The sequence below is a fragment of the Lepidochelys kempii genome, chromosome 5 (assembly GCF_965140265.1).
Source record: "Lepidochelys kempii isolate rLepKem1 chromosome 5, rLepKem1.hap2, whole genome shotgun sequence".
Taxonomy (NCBI): Eukaryota; Metazoa; Chordata; order Testudines; family Cheloniidae; genus Lepidochelys; species Lepidochelys kempii.
In genome coordinates, this window is record NC_133260.1 from 60,154,551 (window position 1) to 60,175,576 (window position 21,026).

Sequence of the window (21,026 nt, forward strand, 5' to 3'; positions counted from 1 at the left end):
CACGACACAAAATAAACGGCGAGTGCTGTCTGCTGGTCCCTCTCCAAAGCTCCCTGTTTCAGTCTTACGAGAGGGACTTGAACACATTACCTGTCTGATCACATCACTCACAGGTGTATTCTCGTGTCGAGTAGTGCGCAGGGTTTTACTTACACGCCTTGACTACACGCTAGGAAAAGAGCAGAGCGATGCACTAAAAACAAGACCGAAAAGGGCGTGTGCTTATCACCCCCCCCCCCCAAACTCTGGCAAGCGAAGCCTTGCGAAGGACCGTCCCAGACTGGAGTCCCTAAAGGACATTTAAAGTCCTTTCGTTCCACAGCGCGCTACGGACCAGTCACGCGTTTTGCCGAGCACCCTCAACAAGCGAGTAAGTTCACAAGGTAAGACACACATTATGACCTCCTGGTTTGCCCCAGATCACGCTTGCTGTGACTCCTGTTTACAGGGGAGCCTCTCCTTACAATACATTCTCAGGCACTCCAGACAAAAGGGGGAGAACTATGGAGTCCATCGGGAGCTACCAGCGATCACTTCATGTCATTCCAGCTCCGGAAGAGCCCTGGGTAAAAAAAGCAGAAGCCCACCGCTAAACTGGCACTTGCATTTCCAAGGTCAGTTTCATGACAGGGGCCGAGTGTCTGGCCCAACTTGAAGGCAACGCAATTGAGTTTTTAGGACACGAGTAACCGCTTCGGTAACTGAATCCCGGTTCCCCTTTGGCATTGATTTAAAGAGAGGCAGTCAGACTAGATGGCTTTCAACAACAAATAACGATCACGGTAACCAGCCCTGTTACCAGGAAGCCCCGGCAGAAAAGGGAACCTTTTCTGCGGTTCCTTCCCCCAGCGCAAAAATGCATTTGTGTAAGCTGTATTATGCGCATGTGGTTTACTGTCTTACCCGTGGGCCCTTAACTGCACGGCACATTTGTTTTTATAAATACAAACAAACGATAATATTAACAACCCCCCACCCTCTCATACAGACAAGGAGCCAAGTGCTCTGAAGGAGTCGGGATCTCTTCCTAGATAACCCAATTATGCAGAGATGCTGCCTGGAAGTCTCGGGATCCTGGGCCTCCGTTTGATACTTTAACATTGTTAATGATAATTCTTTAGTCTGTAATAGTAGGTCATTGCTATGGTTACTCTACAATGGTGCAACACTTCGCTTTCCCCTTCAGCTATTCGCTGAGACTTGGTAACCACATTTGTTGCCTAGCAACAGTTTTGTGACAGTATCACAATCTGGGAGTTACAACAATAAAGGACATGATGGCCCCGGCCTGTCCAGGGGAGAGATCTATAGTGTGGGGTGGGTGGGTGACTTCGTGATGGGAGTGGCCCCTAAAGGAGCTGCTACTGACAACTTACCCTGAGTCCTTGCAGCAACAAACAGAGACAAGGGAAGGCACTGCTAACAAAGACACCCCACACAGCTATCCCCCTACAGACATTGTTTACACAAGGACAATCCACCACCACACATATATGCCTTTCACAGACACCACCACTCCCCACACAGATACCCCGCTTCAGAGACACCCTTTGCACACACATCTCCCTCACCATAACACATTTACCCCCCAACGCAGATGCACTTTTCAAAAACAGGTTTCAGAGTAACAGCCGTGTTAGTCTGTATTCGCAAAAAGAAAAGGAGTACTTGTGGCACCTTAGAGACTAACCAATTTATCTGAGCATGAGCTTTCGTGAGCTACAGCTCACTTCATCGGATGCATACCGTGGAAACTGCAGAAGACATTATATACACAGAGACCATGAAACAATACCTCCTCCCACCCCACTCTCCTGCTGGTAAAAGCTTATCTAAAGTGATCATCAAGTTGGGCCATTTCCAGCACAAATCCAGGTTTTCTCACCCTCTGCCCCCCCTCCCCCCCAAACTCACTCTCCTGCTGGTAATAGCCCATCCAAAGTGACCACTCTCTTCACAATGTGTATGATAATCAAGGTGGGCAATTTCCTGCACAAATCCAGGTTCTCTCACCCCCTCACCCCCCTCCAAAAACCACACACACAAACTCACTCTCCTGCTGGTAATAGCTCATCCAAAGCGACCACTCTCCCTACAACGTGCATGGTAATCAAGGTGGGCCATTTCCAGCACAAATCCAGGCTTTCTCACCCCCCCTCCCAGGGGGACACACACACACACAAACTCACTCTCCTGCTGGCAATAGCTCATCCAAACTGACCACTCTCCAAGTTTAAATCCAAGTTTAACCAGAACGTCTGGGGGGGGGGGAGGGAGGTAGGAAAAAACAAGGGGAAATAGGCTACCTTGCATAATGACTAAGCCACTCCCAGTCTCTATTTAAGCCTAAATTAATAGTATCCAATTTGCAAATGAATTCAAATCCAGACTCCAGTGAAAAACTGCTGAATTTGAAGTTTTTTTGTTGTAAGATAGCGACCTTCATGTCTGTGATTGCGTGACCAGAGAGATTGAAGTGTTCTCCGACTGGTTTATGAATGTTATAATTCTTGACATCTGATTTGTGTCCATTTATTCTTTTACATAGAGACTGTCCAGTTTGACCAATGTAAATGGCAGAGGGGCATTGCTGGCACATGATGGCATATATCACATTGGTGGATGTGCAGGTGAACGAGCCTCTGATAGTGTGGCTGATGTTATTAGGCCCTGTGATGGTGTCCCCTGAATAGATATGTGGGCACAGTTGGCAACGGGCTTTGTTGCAAGGATACGTTCCTGGGTTAGTGGTTCTGTGGTGTGGTATGTGGAACCCTTCCAACGCATTATTAAGGATCAACAACCTATCCTGAAGGATGACCCAACACTCTCACAAATCTTGGGAGACAGGCCAGTCCTTGCCTACAGACAGCCCCCCAACCTGAAGCAAATACTCACCAACAACCACATCAGTCAGAGAACACTTCAATCTCTCTGGTCACGCAATCACAGACATGAAGGTCGCTATCTTACAACAAAAAAACTTCAAATTCAGCAGTTTTTCACTGGAGTCTGGATTTGAATTCATTTGCAAATTGGATACTATTAATTTAGGCTTAAATAGAGACTGGGAGTGGCTTAGTCATTATGCAAGGTAGCCTATTTCCCCTTGTTTTTTCCTACCTCCCTCCCCCCCCCAGACGTTCTGGTTAAACTTGGATTTAAACTTGGAGAGTGGTCAGTTTGGATGAGCTATTGCCAGCAGGAGAGTGAGTTTGTGTGTGTGTGTCCCGGGGGGAGGGGGTGAGAAAGCCTGGATTTGTGCTGGAAATGGCTCACCTTGATTACCATGCACGTTGTAGGAAGAGTGGTCACTTTGGATGAGCTATTACCAGCAGGAGAGTGAGTTTGTGTGTGTATGGGGGTGGGGGGGGGGTGAGAGAACCTGGATTTGTGCAGGAAATGGCCCACCTTGATTATCATACACATTGTGTAGAGAGTTGTCACTTTGGATGGGCTATCACCAGCAGGAGAGTGAGTTTGTGTGTGTGTGGGGGTGGGGGGAGGGTGAGAAAACCTGGATTTGTGCTGGAAATGGCCCAACTTGATGATCACTTTAGATAAGCTATTACCAGCAGGACAGTGGGGTGGGAGGAGGTATTGTTTCATGGTCTCTGTGTATATAATGTCTTCTGCAGTTTCCACGGCATGCATCCGATGAAGTGAGCTGTAGCTCACGAAAGCTTATGCTCAAATAAATTGGTTAGTCTCTAAGGTGCCCCAAGTCCTCCTTTTCTTTTTTCAAAAACAATTCGCTACATATGTCCACCCGCAGAAACCCTTTACTGAGACAATCCACATGACACATCGATATCTCTCCACCGCACAAATACCTTTCACAAAAAGGCAATCAGCTAATAGACATACCAATCCTCCACTAACACCTTTTAGAAAAGACAATCCACATCACATACATATACCTCCCTCCAAACACAGACATCCATTACACAGACAATCCATCACATCTCACAGAAATTTCTCCACAATCACCTTTTAAATAAAAAAACCCAGCACCAAATGCAGGTATTCCCTCACAGACACCCTTTACCTGGAGACCATCCATCACATCCACAGACATCATGCTCATCACAGACAAATCTATCGCACCCTATACCAGTAGTCGTCAACAGGTGGACCGTGGGCCAAATCTGGACAACCAGGACCGTGAAATCTTTTTATTTACTTATTATTAGCATTGTTGTTATTGCAGTGTGAAAAAATGTTCCTCTGGAGTCTGGAACTTGACTATACCTTTACCAAGAAATTTGGACCTCGACAAAAATAACTGACTACCGCTGAACCTACACAGACAACCACCACAAAATTACACTTTACACAGACTTCCCAAGTCTATACAGAAACACCTCATTATCACAAAGAGACACCTCACCACCGCATAAAGATATAGCTCCTCCTTCACAAAAAGACAACCTGCAATCCTCCACGTATCTGTCTAAAAGGCACCCTTATAGGGAGACAATCCACTGTCACCACACACCCCTTACACAAAGAGTCAACCCCTACAGAGACCAGTTTACATAAAGACATGTTGCTACTACATACAAATATAGACACTCCTTACACAAGAACAGTATCTCTCCACAAGCCACCACGTACAGACACCTCGCCACCACGTATTCCTTAACCACTCTTGCGTAGGCAGTCTTCCCCATACAGCCATTTGTACCACCTAAGATTCCTTGTCCTTGCACACATTTAGTGCCATATTGAGCCTCTATAGGCAGACAGCCTCCACCTCTTCACCCTTGATTCCTATGCACACAGCTCCACTACCACACCCCAAAAGGCATACACACAGTACTCTGCCACTCCAGACTTCTATCTCTCTACACACACCAATATTCATTTCTGTTGGCCTAGATTTAGATTAAATTGGATGCAGAGAATATAACACTGTTTTATTCTTTATCATTGGCATCTTCAGAAACACAGAATGACAAAAACAATGTCCAAAAAACTTTATTTTAATATCCTTCCCCTCCCTTCCTCCATTTCTCCTTTTCCTATGCACCCGTCTCATTTCCTCAGAGATCACACACCAACGTTATTGAGACACTGATCAATTTAAGCTTTCCTACAGCAACTCTCTTACCCCACTCCTCTCCAAAAACAATTCAGGCTTTGAATCTAGAGGGCCTGATGACTCAATGGTCTAAGGCAATTTTAGCTCCCTATCTTTATTTTTCCTTTCCTAGCAACAATCTTACTGACAGATGAACAATTTCCCTGGTGATAAAATCACTACCATGGCTGTTTAGTTTCTATGATTATGATGACTCTTGGCTTGAGTAATACAGAAAAGACAAAAACAAAAACTCAGCCTTGTTACCTTGTCAGCTCTCTACACTGCCCTTCATGGCCCTTTAAAGGTCAACATTTGCCCTCAAATATGCACCTTCAGCTCCCATTGAAGGGAGAGCAAAATGTGTCATATAAAATTAAACACTATAAAGGTAGTACCTTTATTATTTATGCAAAAAATCTAGAAAATTTCAAGGCATACTGGACATATGCAACATGAGCTAGAAGTTATATTAAATGCCCTAGTAGGCATAATAGATTTGGTGGTATTGTTCTCCAAACAGAATAGTAACACTGAAGAGTATGATCTGTACAAGGAAGACAGAAAGGGAAGAATAGAAGAGTTAGCGTTATATGTCATAAATATTTGCAAAACCAACAGTAGAGCTGGTTGGGAATTTTCCATTAGAATGAGTTTCTGACAGAAAATGTGGGTTTCACAAAATCAACATTTTCCAAAGGATCATTTTGATTTTGCTGAAAATATTTATTTCCCCCATATTTAATTTTGGGTTGGTTTGACCCAAATCAGAATATTTCATTTTTTGAATGGACCTCCAATGTTTTGTTTCAAATCAGTTCAACGAAACATTAAACTGTATATCCTTTGTGGCATATTGCCCTATGAGAGTTGGAGTTCGGCCCCTCCATTCTCTCCTCTGGGTCCGGCTTCCTAGAGAACTGATAGCTCTCCTAATGCAATGTGGACTTTCCTCTGATCATGCTGTGCTGGGTAACATGGGAGTCACATGATTTGGTGCATTGTGGGAAATGTAGTTGGGGCAGGGAGCCTGGCCCATAAAGGAGAATGGAGTCAAAAGGCTCCTGTGCTATAACTCCTATTAGGCAATGCACCATTGTGGGAAAATGCAGTTTAATATCTGACTCAAAACAAATAATTTCAGATCCATTCAGAAACATTTCAATTTTGGAAAAGTAAAAATATTTAACTGTGATCAAAAATGTAAAAACAAAACATTTAGACATTTCCAAATTAAAATTGTTCAGAATTTCCATTCTGTGAAAAAAATTGAAATTTCATTTTATCATCTTTATTTGAGACAAAATCATGTTGAAATGTCAGAATTTCTCACAGGATGGAATTTCCAAATTCACTCAGCTCTAACCAATACAAATTAAAAGAGTATCAATAAAGTACTTTGGGTAAAGTTACAAGTAATATAAAATAAAGGTGAAATTGGACATCTTCTGGAGCTTCAGGAATAAAGAATGAACTTGACAAGTTAAGGGACCAACTATACAGGAGCCCAAACTCACAGGATCCTGCACTCAGTTAAAAAAAAACAAAACGTACTGAGACATCTGTTGGGTAACAAAATAGAACTAAACATTGATCACCAAAGAAATATCTATGTTACTCCATGATCAAGAACACAGAGAATACTATACCAAACTACTTTATAACACATTTTTTGCAATTATATAGCATCTTCTATGTGCAGATTTTAAAGTACTTTACAAAGATGATTATTATCCTTATGTTCGGATGGTTAACTGAGGCAGAGATACAACAACTGACTTATCCAAGGTCCTAGGAACACAGGAATTGCCATGCTGGATCAGACCCATGGGCCATCTAGTCCAGTATTCTGTCACCAGATGCCTCCAAGAAAGATGCAAGAACCCCTAGCAAGCAGATGTGGGATAATGTGCCCCCCTGAACATCTCATCCTAATTCCTCATAGTTAGAGATTGGTTTAAACCCAGAGACATGAGGTTTTTATCCCTTCTGCAAGTCAGTGCAGAATCAGAAATAAAATCTAGGGCTTCCTAGATCACAATCATATTCTTAGCTACTAGATCGATCTACATTAGCTACATGAGAAGCCATTGTGAATCTACTTCTTACCAATAGAAAGAACTGTTTGGGAATGTGACATAATAGGAAATATTCATACCAAGTGATTAAAAGCTATTTGAATAAACTATACTAAGCAATGGGTTGATAGAATACAGTGGTATAAAGGCTTCAAGGAATAAATTGCTTGGGGACCTGTAAAATCTAAGGAGCATGCTGTAATGGGAAGACACATGAAAATCCATGAGTGTAGAACACAGCTAAACATCCTATAATATGCCAACAAAAGCAGCCAATGTGACTTTCTGAGGGACTGCTCTAAGAACTGAGGGTAAAAAAGAATCTATCTTGGAAAAGGGGTATCAGGCAAGTATCCTAATAAAAATATGGACTGTCAGCTAAGGATTCGAGTGAAAAGATAAGGGCAGTAAAGACGAGAATGATTTAATGTTAGCCAAAGGGATAAAGGGGAACAGGAAGAGCTATATTTATATATTTAACAAGTACCGTATATCAGAAGGAAAAGGAATACTAAGGAGAAAGTAGATCTGTTATTAAATGAGATTAAATAAACAATTATTCTAATATGGTTAAGATGGTGAACTGATTTTAAAATCAGTATATCAGGAACAATAAAGAAAAGAGGTATTGACAATTAGAAGTAATAAAGACCTTGTCAATACAGCTGTTGGTAAAAAAAACCAGAAAGGGAATACTTGGAAAAACTGAATATACAAATCATCAGGTCTGGATGACATGGATCTCAGCATCTTAAGGGAATCAGCTAATGAACTTGCTGAACTGCTGGCAATTATTTCTGAAAACTCACGCAGAAGCAGGTAGGTACCAGAGGAGTGGAAAAAAAGAAAAGAAAATGTGGTGCTAATTTTCTTTAGAAAACAAATAAAGATAAATTACCATCTGATAAATTTAACTTCAAATCTTAACAAAATAATAGAACATTATTAAAATAAAAAATCTGCTAGCACCTTTTGGTAATAGGGACATTAGGATTAAACAAGTATAGATTTATAGCAATAAAGATCCCAAAATCAATCACTTTTCTTGATTGAATCATAAAAATTAGTAGACGATGGGACTATCCGTTATGGTGCCTTTCTCTATAGGTCTGGCTGTGTGCCATTTCTACCTAGCCTGCAACCTGGTGAAGACACACACAATGGATTATAGCTTTCAGCACTCTAGTGGTCCGGTGGTTACCATTATCTCTATTTTTAGATTGTTGTATAGCTATCACTAGCTAACTAGAGATTGATAGTGATAGCAATACAGACATAGATATAGGCATTATATCTAGACTGCAGTAGATGTAGATTTATACACTGCACTTGATTCTAGACTGTATTACTTTGGAGTTATACAGGCTTAAATCTGGAGTAGCATAACGGCGAATCAGGCCCACTTTATCAAGACTGAAGTAAAGCATTTGGTTCATTGTCTTATGAAAATGTACTTGTTAAACTAATTCCAACTGTCTTGGAAATGAGCAATGTCACTTAGCTTGAAAACTGGATAAAGCACTATGAACAATGAGTAATGATAAATATCTAAGCAGTGGGTTGGGGGAGGTGTCTAGAGAAGTGTCAAAAGATTGGTAATAGGTTCGTTTCTTTTAAACATGATTATTAATGATCTGGAAGAATGAACAAACTGGATATTAATTCATTAAATCAATTATGCAGATGATACATTAAATTGGAGGTAAAGGAAACACTAGTAAGGACAGAGAAATAAGAAGGAGGAAGCTAAGTAGCATACAAATAAAGACAGGAAATAAAAAAATGCTACCATGTTTACAAAAATGTACGTACAAAAATGAGTGAGCAATTGATCAATCAGTCATCTCAGGGTTTGTTTGTACATACACTTATGACTGTAGTTTAATTTCCCTTTTCTTCCCTTGCCGCCCTCCCCAAGGAAAAAAATCCAAAAACAACAGAGCTCTTTGGCTAGAAGAGTTTACAAACTCCTTCAACTGAAATTACCGAGCTTGCAGAATGTACAAGCTCTGCTGGCTTCACTAACAGATTCCCCATAATTTGCTCTTGCAGTGATTACCAGCTGTGCAGGACAAAGGTGTCCTCCTTCAGCGTTTGCCAACTGTGCAGGACAAAAATCTCCTTCTGTGGCACTTACAAATTATGCAGAACAGTGGTTCCATCCTGTGGAGTTTACAAGATATGCAGGACAAAGGCTTTCCATGCTGCACCAGAGCAGAGGGTTTTCAATATAAATTTCTTTGCACTGAAATAATTCTGCAGAGAAAACTTTCTAGGTTGAGAACTTTCTCCACAGATATTAACTACACTGCTACTCCAAGGTCTGATTCTGTGAGCTGCTGCTGACCCTCAAATCCCATTGACTTCAAAGTGAATTAAGGGTACTCCACACCTCATGATTTGGTCCTTAGCGGAGCAGCTAATATCACATTCCATATGAACTTGATCTTACTCAATGAGAGAATTTCGCCATTAACTTTAATGGGAATGAGATCTATCCCAGTGTCAGCATTCTGCATTGAAATCTTACTGTGATGAAAACTATTGAAGCAGATATTAGTTAGGTTTCTCCCTTAGCACTCCAGGGAGTTTAGTGGCTCCAATATTTATTAAGTTACTACCACACTTTACATGCAGGGGTCAGGAAATGAAATTCTCCCCTCCCCACTGCACAATTGGCCAGATGTATTTTTTTTCCTCCCACCTTCCACTGAATCACCAGAGATTGGCCACAGCTGGAGATGGGACACCAGATTTGAGGTGGGAAAGGAATTTTTCTGCAGGTCAGATTGGCAGGGACCTTAGGACTTTTCTCCTTCCTCTGTAACATTGGGTATGGATCACCTGCTACGATCATCTGGGTATAAACTCACATAACTTTAATGGGAATGAGATCTATCCCAGTGTCAGCAATAATTGTAGAAGACTTGGGCATTAGTGGCACCTCATCCCTCCTGTTCTCTTCCTGTGTGTTGCTCACAACAGTTTAGTCTCCTGAGGACTGAAATGCTTTGCTCTAACTAAAGTCACCAGACTCAGTATTTGGGTATTTAAATTTAATGAACTGTGATATACAGGAGGTCAAATTAGATGATCAAAAGACCCAGGATGGCCTTAAGCTCTGTTAAACTCAGGGCTTAGTTCTCAGTGAAGATAGACAGTTGGAATGTTTCCAGTTGTAAAGAGCAGCCATTTTGATGCCATGTACAAGAAGAAAAAACGCTCTAAATTTACTAAAATGGGAAATATTTCTTTATTCACCTTTCCATAACTCCAGGAAATGAATGGATTTTAATAATTCTTTCCTAAAAAACCCAAAAAACCAAACTACTTCTGGCCTAAGAGCAAGCATGGAAAATGTAATCCAGAAAGAAGATTTTTTTCAGAAATTTATAAGCAGATGGAAATGGGTATATAATGAAAGTCCAGATGTGCTGTTCACATTTGCATGTGAGTGAATTTCCCTGTCTCTGATGGAATTCATCCACTTATGTAGATGTGATTAAACTGTCTCTCTATCATAAAGTTATTTTTTAAAATCAATTAAATATTTTACCTTGGAAAATACCAGGTTGTATCAAAACAAGGGTACATTTTGTTTATTTAAATTCCTCAGGTAAGGACCTCATCAACATCCATCTAAAATTGGAAAGTGTTTCTTGGAAATTATTCAGTCTTTTGCGAATATTTTGTTCTGCCAGTTTAGCCCCAGTTCCAAAACCTCTGAAAGAGCAAACACTCCTGCAGCATCACCAGCAAGACTGAAGAAGAAAGAGAGAAAAAAAGTCTCTCAATACAAATCCATAAATATTTTTTACAGGGAGAATGAGAAACTTCGAAAAAGTGGGCAACGGGTCCATTGGCTCAAGAGGTTTGAAAACCACTGACCATGTGTATCCATGCACACTGGATACAATTCTAGACACCTCAATACCACAAAGAAGTCAACAGTTTGAAAGATTTAAGAAAAAAGCAACAAAAATGTCTAAACATAAAAGCATTGACTTCTGGGGGAATATATAAAGAACTAAGTCATGAGTATAATAATCACTTAAAAGGAAGGAAGGAAATAGTTTATAGAGGATCCAAGATGGAATAACAGGATAACACGAAATACATTAAAATTTAGGCTGAATATCAGGGCAAATATATGAGTCCCTTTAGACGGTGGACTAATCTTCCAAAGGAAGTTATAGAATCATGCGCTGCAATAGTAGGGAAGGGTAAGATGTCCTAAAACATGTTATCTCTAGTTTCTAGGATATTACCTCCGTAGAGCCAGACATAATATTTTGTATGTTTGTTAGGACAGACCCTCCCCTGCAAAACCTCACCCTCCAATATTGCCCAAAATAAGCTTGCATCAGCCAATGCAGGTTTGTGAAGCAGGATGGAAACAGGAGGATAGTACTACTGCAGTTATCATTTTATACTATTAGTTATTAAAGCACCTGATGGCAGTCAGCTGTATCCCAGAAGAGTGGGAATCCACCTGTTTGCCTCTCTTAATCCTACCTGGCTTACACAGTAAGGACCATATACTGCTCTCAGTCTAAGAAGGAACTGTCATTAACATTAATAGGGTAGTCTGGGGCTATATTTGGCCCTGGTGATATAAATAGAACAGAAAAACTACATTAATAAATTGAACAAAAGAGAAAGAGTAAAGGTTAAAAACCTGGGCTAAAAATGGCACTTTAAGATATTCAGTGATTAGAAGAAAGAGAGTAGTTACAATGAAATAAATGAATAGAGTACTAGTCTAGATTTTTAGCTTTGGGTTGGTTGGTTCTAGTCAAAACCTTTCTTTCTTTGAATCGAATAGTTTAAAAAACTCTGTCATATAAGCACATACGCGCTGACATACAACAACAGATCTAGTTTATTACACAAATACAATAAAACTCACTGACAGTGAATGCAGATATAAAACACAAAGTCAGCCTCCCCATTTCCAGTTCCTTCGTGCTGTTCCAGCCTTTTTGGTAATTGGTCAGCTGGGGGACTCCTTGAACGGTGCAGAGTTTGCATAGATGGCTCTGAGACAGGCCCCTCAATGCACATCCTTACATGTAGGGGACATGCTGGTAGATATGGACAGTGGCAGCTGAGCGGGCTATTACCAGCTGGCACAAGTTATAACAGCTCGGGGTCTGCTCTAATTTGCACCAGGGTCCAGACTGGGCTTTGGCAACCACAGGGACAGAAAGCACAAATGTGGCATAGAGCCACCTTTGGCTAAAGTATAGTTGAGTGTAGCGCAGCCAAAGCAAAGGACTTAGGGCAGAGAAACTCCTTATAGCGAAGAGTGAAACTCCTGAATTCTGTACAAGGTTCTCCAAGCTGCCATCCACCTGCAGAAGCCTAACACAGTGGGCTACCGGCAGGCAAAAAAGCCATGCAATGGGATTTCTGCATCTGCCATATGTTGACTGAGACAGGCTTCCAATGAGTTCAGTATAAGGAGGCGTAAGGAACCTTTGGATCTAGCTAAAAGAGAGGCCACTGGATGTGTACCTACACTGTAGCACTGTAACTTCCTGTGGGTGGATTATGTCCCCCTCCAGCCCCCATAATTTCCCACATAAAGCCTGTTCACCAAGCCATTGTTCAGAGGGTGTGTGAATTCTACTGTGCAAACAGCACTGTGGGTTACAGTGAACATCTACACAACATCAAAGCCTTACTGTGGAAAAAAAAGGACTCCAATGTAAGAGGGTTCCATGATACACAATTATGAACTTTTAAAACTCATGACAGTGTGCACGGACAATCAGAAATCTGTGGCTATTGACTTTTTAAAAGCTATCATTTAGATAGACAAGGTGCGTGAGGTAATATCTTTCATTGGACCAATTTCTGTTGGTGAAAGAGACAAGCTTTTGAGCTCCACAGAGCTCTTAAAAGTTAAGTGAAATAGTGTGTAGACAATATGTGAAATGATTTTATTTACATGATACCTCATGGTAGCATTTTATAATATATACTAAAGTGTTAATAGATGTTTTTAAAAAGGATGTTATTTATCCCATCATGAAATTAGTATTTGGTCACCCAGGAAAAATCCTTATCAAATTGCATAAAACGGCACACATGCGGGACTCAGTGTTAAAAAAGTGCCAATCCCTTAATTGGTAAGAGAAAGGAAACACTTGAATATTTTTTAAAAATTAAAGACAATTTGAGTTATTCAGATTCTAATTTTAAAAAAAAGAATGGGTGTCCTTTAAATACATTGTGTTAGTTCAAGCTATTTTGTTGAAACTTTGTGAGCAACAAATATTTAAACTCCAGAGTAAGTTCCACATGGTATAACTCCCTGAAAATACCAATTCTTATGAGAAACGTTCTTGATTAGAGTCATAATAATACTTAGCTCTTATCTAGTGCTTTTCATCAGCAGATATCAAAGCGAGGGAGGCCAACATCATTATCCTAATTTCAGAGATGGGGAAACAGAGGCACAGAGAGGGGCCATGACTTGCCAAAGAAGACAGTGACAAAACTAGATCCCGGAGTCACAGGCCAGTGCTCTATGCCCAAGCTTTTAGTGACTCCCTGTCAAGTAGCTGAGGTTGGAATTCAGGTTGTGGTGGAAATGGCGTCTGCTATGGAGCTGAGGAGACTGCATACATTTGGGTATTATGATGTTTGAGTGGTAAGGCACACGTGAATGTTGGCTTAACTGGTGATTTGTTTTTTGCACAGTGTCTTGCACATTCGGGCTGTGATCTCTTGATGCGACCAGAGTACAAATCCTAAATAAAAAATTGTAAGTTCCATTTTTTGGGATGGTTTAAACACATCTCAGCTCATCTTTTAATATTATAATTCCTAATGTAACAAAAAATAAGTCTAAAATGTCTCAGAAAACTGAAAAAACCCACAAATGTCTATTTGTGTTACACAATGACTTAGGTCTGATATAACATTTAGCCACTCATGATGAGATGTCCAATAATTCATTCATAGCTATTCCATTTCAGATATCTTGGTCTCCGCATTTGTGAAGATAAATGCAATACACACAGAATTTATTCAAAAGACCTATATGTACTATCTATATAGTTCTGCATCCCTGTGTTAGTACAGAAGACAGAGAGAAGATAATGTTGTTTTTCCACCAATGAATTTATACTGATGTAGTGCATGTTGACCCTCTGGTTATTAGAGTGACCTTTGGTGGTCTGTGCTAATGAACAATACTGAAAAAGGCAGGTGATTGAGACCAGTCTTCAAGATTTTATGGACAGTGATCATTGCTGTGGGTCAAGTACACCAGTACTGCAATCATACAGTTAATAACCACTACAACAGCTTTACATGTGGATGTCTCAGAAGAATGCTGTTTCTGTAACTCACAGCCTTTAGAGATGTTATTTATAATTTATACCCAATGTGAAGTGCAAAGATTTTTTTCCCCCTGTAAGTCAAGTAATCAATACAGGTCTGTTCCTATTATAGTCCAATGAGGTGAACTGTGATGCAAGAATCAACTAACTTGGGGAAACACCATACTCATAATCATAGCTTCACAAATGAATCAGTGCCCAACATCAATTTCCAAAGTCTATACTGTAACAATAAATCAGAAAAAAAGTCTGTAAAAATCCTATCCCAGCTGTTGAATGTCACAAACTAAATTAAACACATTTGTTTTAGAACTACTCAGAAATTTAATTTTACCATCATGTGCTTCACATCCTAATTCAGAAACCCGGTGTGGTGGAGGGGTTGCCTTCCTCTGCAGCATGGGGGATGGGGTCACTTGCAGGTTTAAACTAGCGTAAATGGTGGATTCTCTGTAACTTGAAGTCTTTAAATCGTGATTTGAGGACTTCAGGAACTCAGCCAAAGATTACGGGTCTATTGCAGGAGTCTGTGGGTGAAGTTCTGTGGCCTGCGCTGTGAATGAGACCAGACTAAATGATCACAATGTCCCTTCTGGCCTTAAAGTCTATCAGTTTATGAGTCTATATCAAGTATGTGATGGTCTGAAGTTCCCATAACATGGAAACGAGCAATTTAAGAATAAGCACCAATTCACTAAAGCTTTGCAGATGTGAATTACACTAAATTTAACTAAAACAGAAAATATCACACTTCCTAATAGTTAACCTCAAAGATGTCATTAGACGGAATATTCAAAATTAATGATCATAATGATGCAATGTAATCCCCAATTAACCCCTCACCACCTCAACATGGAAAATAGCTGACATGCCTAGAAGTGTGCAAATCATTCTGCTTTTCACCATGTGTGTTCATCTTTTACATCCTCTGAATCAGTAGCGACCTTGCACAAAAATGTGCTACAGAAGCAAGCAAAGGGTCAAAGATATTTCACTTTCTCAGGATATGTCTACTCTACAAAATTAGGTCGAATTTATAGAAGTCGATTTTTAGGAAACGATTTTTTACAGTTGGTTGTGTGTGTCCTCACTAAGAGCATTAAGTCGGTGGAGTGCGTCCACAGTACCAAGGCTAGCGTCGACTTTCGGAGCGTTGCACTGTGGGTAGCTATCCCACAGTTCCCGCAGTCTCTGCCGCCCACTGGAATTCTGGGTTAAGCTCCCAAAGCCTGATGGGGCAAAAACATTGTCGTGGGTGGTTTTGGGTACATGTCATCAGTCGTCCCTCCCTCCGTGAAAGCAATGGCAGACAATCGTTTTGTGCCTTTTTTCCGTGCAGGCATCATACTGCTTTCAGCAGACGGTGCAGTAGGTCTGCAAACCATCGTCATCGAATGACTGCTTCCGCTGCCACTCTGCTCTCGTGCTGGTCTCGCAGGGCCGCTTCCGCTGCAACTCTGCTCAGCTGCTCTTGTCTCACCATACCACGGCAAGCGTGTAGCCCGCTCAGCTGTTGTGTCCTGGCAGCAGACGGTGCAGTAGGTCTGCAAACCATCGTCATCGAACGACCGCTTCCGCTGCCACTCTGCTCTCCTGCAGACGCCATACCATGGCAAGCATGGAGCCCGGTCAGATCACCACGGCAGTTATGAGCGTTGTAAAGACCTCGCACATTTCATGCAGTATATGCAGAACCAGAACATGCAAAAGCAGGCGAGGAGGCGATGGCAGCGCAGTGATGAGAGTGATGAGGACATGGACACAGACTTCTCTCAAAGCATGGGCCCCGGCAATTTGGACATTCTGGTGGCAATGGGGCAGGCTCATGCTGCGGAATGCTGATTCTGGGGCCGGGAAACAAGCACAGACTGGTGGGACCACATAGTGTTGTAGGTCTGGGATGATTCCCAGTGGCTGTGAAACTTTCGCATGCGTAAGGGCACTTTCATAGAACTTTGTGACTTGCTTTCCCCTGCCCTGAAGCACAAGATGAGAGCAGCCCTCACAGTTCACGAGTGAGTGGCGATAGCCCTCTGGAAGCTTGCAACGCCAGACAGCTACCAGTCAGTCGAGAATCAACTTGGAGTGGGCAAATCTACTGTGGGGGCTGCTGTGATCCAGGTAGCCAACACGATCACTGTGCTGCTGCTATCAAGGGTAATACTCTTGGAAACTCTGGGAAATGTGCAGGTCATAGTGGATCGCTTTGCTGCAGTGGGATTCCCTAACTGTGGTGGGGCAGTAGATGGAAGGCATATCTCTGTCTTGGGACTGGAGCACCAAGGCAGCCAGTACATAAACCGCAAGGGGTACTTTTCAATGGTGCTGCAAGCATTGGTGGATCACAAGGGACATTTCACCAACATCAGCGTGGGATGGCCGGGAAAGGTACATGATGCTCGCATCTTCAGGAATTGTGGTCCGTATGAACAGCTGCAGCAAGGGACTTACTTTCCAGACCAGAAAATAACCGTTGGGGATGTTGAAATGCCTATAGTTATCCTTGGGAACCCAGCCTACCCCTTAATGCCTGGCTCATGAAGCCATATACAGGCAGCCTGGACAGTAGTCAGGAGCTGTTCAACTATATGCTGAGCAAGTGCAGAATAGTGGTAGAATGTGCATTTGGATGTTTAAAAGCACACTGGGGCAGTTTACTGACTTGGCTAGACCTCAGCGAAACCAATATTCCCATTGTTATTACTGCTTGCTGTGTGTTCCACAATATCTGTGAGAGTAAGGGGGAGACGTTTATGGCGGGGTGGGAAGTTGAGACAAATTGCCTGGCCGCTGATTACGCGCAGCCAGACACCAGGGCGGTTAGAAGAGCACAGCAGGGCGTGCTGCGCATCAGAGAAGCTTTGAAAACCAGTTTCATGGCTGACCAGGCTATGGTGTGACAGTTCTGTTTGTTTCTCCTTTATGAAAACTTGCCCCCTTGGTTCACGCTACTTCCCTGTAAGCCAACTGCCTCCCCTCCCCCCTTTGATCACCACTTGCAGAGGCAATAAAGTTATTGTTGTTTCAAATTCATGCATTCTTTAATAATTCGTCATACAAATAGGGGGATAACTGCCAAGGTAGCCTGGGAGGGGTGCAACGGGTTGGGTGGGGGAGGAGGGGAGGACAGAAGGACAAGGCCACACTGCATTTCAAAACTTTTTGAATGCCAGCCTTCTGTTGCTTGGGCAGTCCTCTAGGGTGGAGTGGTTGGGTGCCTGGAGGCCCCCCCGCCACGGCATTCTTGTGTGTTTGGGTGAGGAGGCTATGGAACTTGGGGAGGCGGAAGGTTGGTTACACCGGGGCTGCAGTGGCGGTCTGTGCCTTTCCTGCACCTCAACCATACGCCAGAGCGTATCAGTTTGATCCTCCAGTAGCCTCAGCATTGCATCCTGCCTCCTTTCATCATGCCGCCGCCAACTTTCCTCTTGATCCTGCCACCTCTCCTGTTGCTCCCACCACTTGTCCTCGCATTCATTTTGTGCTTTCCTGGACTCTGCGATTGTCTGCCTCCACGCATTCTGCTGGACTCTTTCAGTTTGAGTGGACTGCATGAGCTCAGAGAACATTTCATCGCGAGTGTGTTTTTTTCACCTTCTTATCTGTGCTAGTCTCTGGGATGGAGATGCTAGTTGCAGTGTTGAAACATTTGCAGCTGCAGGAGGGAAAAAAGGGAGAGTAAAATTGAAAAAGACACACTGGACATTTAAAAGAAGGCGCTGATGTTTTCGGGTTAACATGCAGCACAAACCCAACTAACCCCTCCCCACACCCAATTCTCTGGGATGATCGCTTCATCCCTCCCTCCACAGCATGGCTAACAGCAGGGATGATTTCTTTTCAGCCACAGGCAAACAGCCCAGCAGGAACGGCCATCTCTGAACGTCCCCTTAATAAAATTCTCCTATTTCAACCAGGTGACCATGAATGATATCACTCTCCTGAGGATAACACAGAGATAAAGAACGCATGTTGCTTGAGTGCCAGCAAACACTGGGACCACACAGTGCCATGCTTTCTTATGCAATGATTCCAGACTATGTGCTACTGGCCTGGCGTGGTAAAGTGTCCTACCATGGAGGACGCAATAAGGCTGCCCTCCCCAGAAACCTTTTGCAAAGGCTTTGGGAGTACCTCCAGGACAGCTTCATTGAGATGTCCCTGGAGGATTTCCGCTCCATCCCCAGACATGTTAACAGACTTTTTCAGTAGCCGTACTGGCTGCGAATGCATCCCAAGTCTTCAGGGCAAATTAATCCTTAAAGACACTTGCTTTTAAACTGTGTATTATATTTACAAAGGTACATACACTCACCAGAGGTGCCTTCTCTGCCTTCAAGGTCTGGGAGCCCAGGTTGGTTTATCCAGAGTGATAAACAGTTCCTGACTGTTGGGGAGAACGGTTTCTCCGCTTGCCTGGTGTGTGCTATCTTCAACCTCCCCCTCCTCCTCATCTTCCTCATCCCCAAAATCCTCATCCCTGTTGCGGGAGACTCCCTTGCAGGAGTCCACGTACAGGTGTGGGGTAGTTGTAGGAGCACCCCCTAGAATTGCATGCAGCTCATCATAGAATGTCTGGCACGTCTGGAGCTCTGACCCGGAGTGGGCGTTTGCCTCTTGAGTTTTTTGGTAGGCTTGCCTGAGCTCCTTAAGTTTCATGTGGCACTGCTATGGGTCCCTGTGATAGCCTCTGTCCTTCATGCCCTTGGAGATTTTTTCAAATATTTTGGCATTTCGTCTTTTGGAACGGAGTTCTGATAGCAAGGATTCGTCTCCCCATACAGCAATCAGATCCAGTACCTCCCATTCAGTCCATGCTGGAGCTCTTTTGCGATTCTGGGACTCCATGGTCACCTCTGCTGATGAGATCTACACAGTCATCTGTGCTGATCAGCTTGCCATGCTGGCCAAACAGGAAACGAAATTCAAAAGTTCGCAGGACTTTTCCTGTCTACCTGGCCAGTGCATCTGAGTTGAGTGCGCTGTACAGAGCGGTCACAATGGAGCACTGTGGGATAGCCCCCAGAGGCAAATACCGTTGAATTGTGTCACACTAACCCAAATTCAACCTGGCTATGTCAATTTCAGCGCTAATCCCCTCATCGGGGAGGAGTACAGAAATCGATTTTAAGAGCCTTTTAAGTCGACAAAAATGGCTTCGTTGTGTGGACAGATGCAGGGTTAAATCAATCTAACGCTGCTAAATTCGACCTAAACTTGTCGCGTAGACCAGGGCTCAGTCACGGTCTCTACATCTCGGTGTTTTGTTTTGGGAGGCTCGGAAGTGCCACTGGATACATAGGAACCAATGAGATATTGAAGAAAGTTTTGTGAAAGTGAAACAAAATTATATGTCCAGTAATAGAGGCCTCAGAATGGAGCCATAAATTATAGTAACCTAGCTAAGACCATAGAAACTAGCAGTGGGTCCTTACCCACACTTCTTGTCTCTTTGTTTCTACAAGAGATTCAGACTCTAAATTGAGAGCCCATGAAACAGCACTCAAAACTGGGGGCTTCCCAGGGGAAAAAGAACTTAATACAGCAAATGGAAATGGAAGCCAAAGTCTTGCCTTTGTCTGTGACAAACACAACAAAGTGGGCTAGAAACTTGGGAAGAAGGTGACAAGAAATGGCAGACTTAAAAGTCACATTAACAAAAGTTCTCACTGTACATTAGAAAATGTGAACATTTTGGCCCCAGTTCTGGGATGCCACTGGGCTCAGTGCAGGGGGTAAAGAGGATAAAAGTGGCTATCCACCACCTTTACACCTTGTGGGGCTACCAAAGTCCACTTCAACCCCTGGAATAACACAGAATAGCCTCAGGAGCTGCTCTTATGCTTTACTTGCAATAGTCCCCAGGAAGGCTGTCCAGAACACCCACAGTGCAGAGTGCATTGGCTACAGTCCTCCTTCCTTTGCCACATCCCTGAGCTGTGGTCTTAACTGGCCCTTCATCACCAGGGACTCCCCTCTTAAAGGTGCCAGGATGCAGTCCAGAATTGGGGCCTTGCTGTCTAGTCCAGTTTCTGACATGTGCATGCCTAGGGAGTACCTTTTAGCTATTTCAGTATTCAGGTAAATTCTATTAAAGAGCTTGTTTATGGTCTGACTTTCTCTTTCCTGTGCTGATGGGTTGTTTGCTTCAACCTTCTCCCTCTGTCTCCCTCATAGTCTTTTCACCTCAGCTTCATTCCACACCTGCCTATCCTCCCCTCTCCTCCTTGCCCATTCCCACTGATTCCCTTTCCTTCCATTTCCTTTCAGTTTAGCACTGATCCTCTCTTATGTTGTACCCCTCCCCCAAATGTGGAACTAACATGACATTTGATACCATACATTGTTCATTCTGCTTGTGTTTTACACCCTTTCTCCTACCCATCTGTCTTGTCTATTTAGACAATATTGCTTCATTGTTTCCTTGTACTTCCCCATCTGCCTGTATCCATCAGTTGTCTCTTATAATTAGATAGCAAGCTCTTTGGGACTGGGACCATCTTTCTGTTCAGT

At 42.7% G+C, this 21,026-nt stretch overlaps 1 protein-coding gene across 8 annotated transcripts in view; it reads right to left on the minus strand.

Annotated features, from left to right (window-relative positions):
• The window catches only part of ARB2A (ARB2 cotranscriptional regulator A), a 377,086-nt gene that overhangs the window by 13,327 nt on the left and 342,733 nt on the right, over positions 1-21,026 (minus strand). The window lies entirely within an intron of this gene.